This window comes from Anopheles gambiae, assembly GCF_943734735.2.
Source record: "Anopheles gambiae chromosome X unlocalized genomic scaffold, idAnoGambNW_F1_1 X_unloc_43, whole genome shotgun sequence".
Classification (NCBI taxonomy): Eukaryota; Metazoa; Arthropoda; class Insecta; order Diptera; family Culicidae; genus Anopheles; species Anopheles gambiae.
This window is the reverse complement of record NW_026902652.1, coordinates 30001-37500: the sequence shown is the minus strand read 5'-3', so window position 1 is coordinate 37500 and position 7500 is coordinate 30001.

The window sequence follows — 7500 nt, the reverse complement described above, 5'->3', positions numbered from 1 at the left end:
AGTCCCAAATCTTGAACTCGAGAGGAGAGCGCTGATGACAACCTTTTGGACTGGAGCTCCCTAGAATTCGGCTTTTTCCTACTTTAAAGGGATGCACTGTTGTATGTATTGTTTATTCACGATCTGGTCGTTGGATTGGATCGTGAAAAAAAAACGCTAAGTCCCAGATCCTGAACTCGACAGGAAAGCGCTGATGGCAAACATTTTGACTGGAAGTCCCTAGAAAACGGCTTTTTCCTTATTGGCATTATGTGGCACGTTTATTGTGGCTAGAACATTAATTATCCCCCAAATGGCACCAACGCTTGGCGAAAGTCTCGAAATACTCCTATCCCGACGCACCAGCAACCGCAACACGATGCAAAATAAATTGCACGAGCTGCTGATACTTGTACCATGCACGGTACACGGTACCAAAATATACCCCTGAAGGTGTGCAATTTGGTGCTATCCTAGGAAATTTGTTTGGGCAAGCCTAGCTACGCGTGTCGCACGTTGCATGGTCGTCGATCAGAGGTATGCAAAAGCACCTATCTAGGGGAATTACTTTATGTTCTAGTAGCAAGTTCGATTTTCCGGTCCAGCACGGCAGTAATCCTGCATGCATACACTCCATGTACCAAAAATGTATCAACCTAGGCGTTGCTCAGTAGCTTTTGGCGGCACATGTAAAAAGTATTCGAGTTCAGATTCTTGGAACTTTGCGTATTGTTCAAAACTAATAACGAAAACTAAATTATAAATGGGTAAAAGGCTAGGCGTTTCTCAGTAGCTTTTTTGCGCCACGTGGCAAAAGTATTCGAGTTCAGATTTCTGGGACTTAGCGTATTTTTCAAAATTGATTATGCAAATTGAAGTACAAATGGGGCATTAGCTAGGCGTTGCCCAGTAGCTTTTGGCGCCACATGGAGGAAGTAATCGAGTTCAAATTTCTGGGACGTAGCGTAGTTTTCAATCATAATAAACCGAATCAAACATAAAAATCATGAAACTTACACCACGTCCCTAGGTTATGCACAAAACGTAACGATAAAGTGCCGGCCAGGTTAGAGGTGCACCAAAATTGTGTACCGATTAGGAAAAGTACTCTATGTTCCTATGACTTGGGTGAAAAGTGTTGATTAACTGCTGGTTAGGATAGACAGTTGCTTATCGTACACATCGCAAACGAACACCCCTTAGTGAGCAGTAGCAGAAGTCGATGGAACAAAGCGAATGCATTACAAACTGATCAAGTAAAATAAGGAACGCTACGTACTAGGACTTCTTTCCAAGAATGGTGTCCGCGACGGGAGGGCAAGCGTCCTTCCCAGGTTTCCCTAGTAAACCTTGTATGGTAAACATACCCAAGCGTGTCCGTAAGCACGCAACGATAGTCACGAACGAGCACATACCTAGGGAAAGTACTCTACGTACTAGGACTTCTGTCCAAGAATGGTGTCCGCGACGGTCGGGCACTGTGACGCAATTACCAAATCCTAGAATCGTACAAGCAGTGTGTACAAACATAAACATTAACGCGTTCGCTCGGGCTGCGCCGTCCGTGTTGAACACAAATGTGGGTGATTATATGAGTGGATAGACAAAAACATGCGTGGCGAAGACAGTTTTCTGCACGATGTGCACATAGCTCATTTCGTCGTCCCGGGCTAATGGAAAAACACAAAAATATCGAGTATCTTTCTAGGTTTCTGTTATAAAAGGACAGGCCAAAAGGTGACCGGTTGAGATAAGCATTTTAAGCATACAGTCACTTTAATGCAACTTTTGATAAAAAAACTAGGTACGTACACGTAGATTGTATCAACATGGACATCCATGATCGGGTACGCCCGGGCTGCGCCCTCCATGTTGTACTTTCCCTGATTGGTACACAATTTTGGTGCAAGTGTACCAACATGGACATCTATGAACGCGTACGCTCGAGATGCACCCTTCGTCTTGTACTTTCCCTGATCGGTACACAGTTTTGGTGCACGGCTATCCCGACCGGCAACTTGTACCTTTATCGACATCCATGAACACAAAGTGCGCGGAACAAAAATTGCTCGGTCAGACCTACAAAGTGCTATATCTCGAATACTAAACGTCGCAGATGGGTGTCGTAGAACAATTTTAAATTCGTCTAATGATTCTACATCCGATTCTGGATAGTGGTTTTTCGACCACTTTTCAACATTTTGTGACACCCCGAACCTAGGGGCAGCTCCCTAGCTTTTTTCAAAAATGTGCACCGAACGGGCCAGAGAGCTCGAGTAGTCGAAAATTTTTTTTTTGCTAAAACCCCTCAAAACGTGTCAGGAACGCACCCTAGATGATGAAAAGTGCAACCAGAATGTCAATCGACAACATGCCCGGGGGTACAAATTTGCTATACGCGTCCCTAGGTAGGGTACTTTTTCATACAAACATCAACGTGTACGGTGCACAAAGTGCGCGGAACAAAAATTGCTCGGTCAGACCTAGGACGGGCCATAACTCGAATACTAAACGTCGCAGATGGGTGTCGTAGAACAATTTTAAATTCGTCTAATGATTCTACATCCGATTCTGGATAGTGGTTTTTCGACCACTTTTCAACATTTTGTGACACCCCGAACCTAGGGGCAGCTCCCTAGCTTTTTTCAAAAATGTGCACCGAACGGGCCAGAGAGCTCGAGTAGTCGAAAATTTTTTTTTTTGCTAAAACCCCTCAAAACGTGTCAGGAACGCACCCTAGATGATGAAAAGTGCAACCAGAATGTCAATCGACAACATGCCCGGGGGTACAAATTTGCTCTACGCGTCCCTAGGTAGGGTACTTTTTCATACAAACATCAAAGTGTACGGTGCACAAAGTGCGCGGAACAAAAATTGCTCGGTCAGACCTAGGACGGGCCATAACTCGAATACTAAACGTCGCAGATGGGTGTCGTAGAACAATTTTAAGTTCGTCTAATGATTCTACATCCGATTCTGGATAGTGGTTTTTCGACCACTTTTCAACATTTTGTGACACCCCGAACCTAGGGGCAGCTCCCTAGCTTTTTTCAAAAATGTGCACCGAACGGGCCAGAGAGCTCGAGTAGTCGAAAATTTTTTTTTTTGCTAAAACCCCTCAAAACGTGTCAGGAACGCACCCTAGATGATGAAAAGTGCAACCAGAATGTCAATCGACAACATGCCCGGGGGTACAAATTTGCTATACGCGTCCCTAGGTAGGGTACTTTTTCATACAAACATCAACGTGTACGGTGCACAAAGTGCGCGGAACAAAAATTGCTCGGTCAGACCTAGGACGGGCCATAACTCGAATACTAAACGTCGCAGATGGGTGTCGTAGAACAATTTTAAGTTCGTCTAATGATTCTACATCCGATTCTGGATAGTGGTTTTTCGACCACTTTTCAACATTTTGTGACACCCCGAACCTAGGGGCAGCTCCCTAGCTTTTTTCAAAAATGTGCACCGAACGGGCCAGAGAGCTCGAGTAGTCGAAAATTTTTTTTTTTGCTAAAACCCCTCAAAACGTGTCAGGAACGCACCCTAGATGATGAAAAGTGCAACCAGAATGTCAATCGACAACATGCCCGGGGGTACAAATTTGCTATACGCGTCCCTAGGTAGGGTACTTTTTCATACAAACATCAACGTGTACGGTGCACAAAGTGCGCGGAACAAAAATTGCTCGGTCAGACCTAGGACGGGCCATAACTCGAATACTAAACGTCGCAGATGGGTGTCGTAGAACAATTTTAAGTTCGTCTAATGATTCTACATCCGATTCTGGATAGTGGTTTTTCGACCACTTTTCAACATTTTGTGACACCCCGAACCTAGGGGCAGCTCCCTAGCTTTTTTCAAAAATGTGCACCGAACGGGCCAGAGAGCTCGAGTAGTCGAAAATTTTTTTTTTGCTAAAACCCCTCAAAACGTGTCAGGAACGCACCCTAGATGATGAAAAGTGCAACCAGAATGTCAATCGACAACATGCCCGGGGGTACAAATTTGCTCTACGCGTCCCTAGGTAGGGTACTTTTTCATACAAACATCAACGTGTACGGTGCACAAAGTGCGCGGAACAAAAATTGCTCGGTCAGACCTAGGACGGGCCATAACTCGAATACTAAACGTCGCAGATGGGTGTCGTAGAACAATTTTAAATTCGTCTAATGATTCTACATCCGATTCTGGATAGTGGTTTTTCGACCACTTTTCAACATTTTGTGACACCCCGAACCTAGGGGCAGCTCCCTAGCTTTTTTCAAAAATGTGCACCGAACGGGCCAGAGAGCTCGAGTAGTCGAAAATTTTTTTTTTTGCTAAAACCCCTCAAAACGTGTCAGGAACGCACCCTAGATGATGAAAAGTGCAACCAGAATGTCAATCGACAACATGCCCGGGGGTACAAATTTGCTATACGCGTCCCTAGGTAGGGTACTTTTTCATACAAACATCAACGTGTACGGTGCACAAAGTGCGCGGAACAAAAATTGCTCGGTCAGACCTAGGACGGGCCATAACTCGAATACTAAACGTCGCAGATGGGTGTCGTAGAACAATTTTAAGTTCGTCTAATGATTCTACATCCGATTCTGGATAGTGGTTTTTCGACCACTTTTCAACATTTTGTGACACCCCGAACCTAGGGGCAGCTCCCTAGCTTTTTTCAAAAATGTGCACCGAACGGGCCAGAGAGCTCGAGTAGTCGAAAATTTTTTTTTTTGCTAAAACCCCTCAAAACGTGTCAGGAACGCACCCTAGATGATGAAAAGTGCAACCAGAATGTCAATCGACAACATGCCCGGGGGTACAAATTTGCTCTACGCGTCCCTAGGTAGGGTACTTTTTCATACAAACATCAACGTGTACGGTGCACAAAGTGCGCGGAACAAAAATTGCTCGGTCAGACCTGGTACGGGCCATAACTCGAATACTAAACGTCGCAGCTGGGTGTCGTAGAACAATTTTAAGTTCGTCTAATGATTCTACATCCGATTCTGGATAGTGGTTTTTCGACCACTTTTCAACATTTTGTGACACCCCGAACCTAGGGGCAGCTCCCTAGCTTTTTTCAAAAATGTGCACCGAACGGGCCAGAGAGCTCGAGTAATCGAAAATTTTTTTTTTGCTAAAACCCCTCAAAACGTGTAGAAAACTGATTTTAGATGATAAAAAGTGCAACCAGAACGTCAAACGACAACTTTGTTGGGGGTACCCTTTTTACTCTACGGGCCACTAGCTTAGGCGCGCCAACAGCGCTTTCCTCTCGGGTTCCCATTTTTTGCCTTCCTGGGATTATGATCATTTACTCATTGCCTACTATAGGGAAGGTACCTTGCTTCGAGGTCAAAAATGAAGATTTCACCAAATCGTAGTTTTAACCTCTATTTAGTCGTAGGAGCATGGTTTGCAGTGTCCGTGGGTCATATAAGCCCCCGTTTGGGTCATACGTCCCCTCCCCGATGAAAATCGTCATATGACTATAGGCCGAACTTATGAAGCAAAAGTGGTGTCTGGTGGGTTCTGCCGATGATCTTAACCTATGATTTTGAGTTTCCACCCTTTCAAAACGTTTCCTGGAGCAGTACATCACGGGTCTACGGACCCAAAGACTTCGTTGCGATGGTTTCAAGCATAAAAGTTGTAACAGCTAAGGGTTTTTAATACGCGTATATTAAATCCTTGCTTGAAACTAAGCTTCGTTGTCTTTAAACTCTGCAAGACCAATCGAACTTCTTAGGGAAACTCGAAGGATTCACGCTAAGCCGGTGGTGCAGGGCACATAGCGTGATGAAACCGGGTTTCCCTACCAAATGTGGCATATTTTTTCCCTGAGAGCGAAGCTCAGACCCACGTAGGGGAGAGCGAAGTGGAACTTAAATGTTCAATGCAGCAAATGTTCGCCATGCGGATAAACAAGTTGGAATAGTTCAATGTAGTGTAATGCAAACACGAATCGCAAATAACGATACGGGACCCAGAAGCAATTCTGCGGATCCCTCGGGGAGTGGTGAGTTGATATAAATTAGAAGTGAAAATCCAAGTTGTTCGGGCTCCGGCTCGGCAGCCGATACGAGGTTCCTGTTGAGCTTGTTTGTACATCGCGCAGAGGCGCCGTTCGGTTCTAGCAATGATTCCCGCCACCATGTTCCATGCGTGCAGAGATCCGTTAGAGCTCGTTCAATGTGTCCCGCCGTGATTACGAAAAAGTCCAACAGTTGACTTAGTTGGGTGTGCGTCAAGTAATCGCGCAGAGATGCCGATCGGTGCCTAGCAATGTTTCCCGTCACAAGGTGGTATTGGCACCTGTGCAGAGTGGCCGTTAGCAATGTCTCCCGTATCACGGTGGTGTACCATCACTAGTGCAGAGTGACCGCTAGCAATGTCTCCCGTCACAAGGTGGTAGCCCAGAAGTGCAGAGAAGCCGCTGTAGCAAAGTCTCCCGTATCACGTTGGAGTTCTTCCACTAGTGCAGAGAGATCGCTGAACCGTTCAATGTGTCCCGTCGTGGTGTGCTTGTACCGAGCACGTAGGATACACCTTGCTTTGTTGGTTTGGGATAGGAGTGGTCGCGCAACTGCCTCCACGCCGCAGAGTGCCAGTTCGGATTGAAGGTCAACTTTAGCCGTTCAATGCATCAGTCGGTGGGTGTTCAGATGGCATCACAACTTCCCCTAGGTGCTCAAGTTGGCTGGGTTGTAAAGCATGTACACATGCGCAGAGTATCGTGCGTACTAGCAAAGTCTCCCGTCACGGTGGTTACGCATGAGTTCCATGCAGTGCAGAGAGATCGTTAGTGCGTGCAATGTACCAGTCGATGTGTCGTACCGGCATACAACCCCGCTTAGAGGCCCGTCACTCGAAGAGGACAAGAAAGAGTGCGCAGAGTGCCGTACCGGCATAGCAATGTCTCCAGACATACGTTGGGACACCCGACGCAGTGCAGAGAGATCCGCTAGCCGTGTGCAATGCATCCGACGTTGCCTGCTTGTGCAGTCTATCGAGTGGCGCCAACGGACGCTCTGGCGTCACAGAACAAATCTCGGTGGTCACGGGGGACTTGCGCCTCGCGTGATCAAGAGTGTAGTTCGTGTTCAAGCAATTGACTCGAATTCTGGTTGATCCTACCAGTGATATACGCTCGTCTCAAAGGTTAAGCCATGCATGTCTAAGTACAAGCTTCCTAGAAAGTGAAACCGCATAAGGCTCAGTATAACAGCTATAATTTACAAGATCCTCATCCAAACAGTTACTTGGATAACTGTGGAAAAGCCAGAGCTAATACATGCATTATGCCGGGACTGTTGGCCTCCGGGTCGGCGGAACTGGTGCACTTATTAGTTAAACCAATCGCCTCCGGGCGCTTTGAGTTGAAATCTGGATAAGGATGCCGATCGTACGGTCGCTTGCGACTGACGACAGATCTTTCAAATGTCTGCCCTATCAACTATTGATGGTAGTGTAGAGGACTACCATGGTTGCGACGGGTAACGGGGAATCAGGGTTCGATTCCGGAGA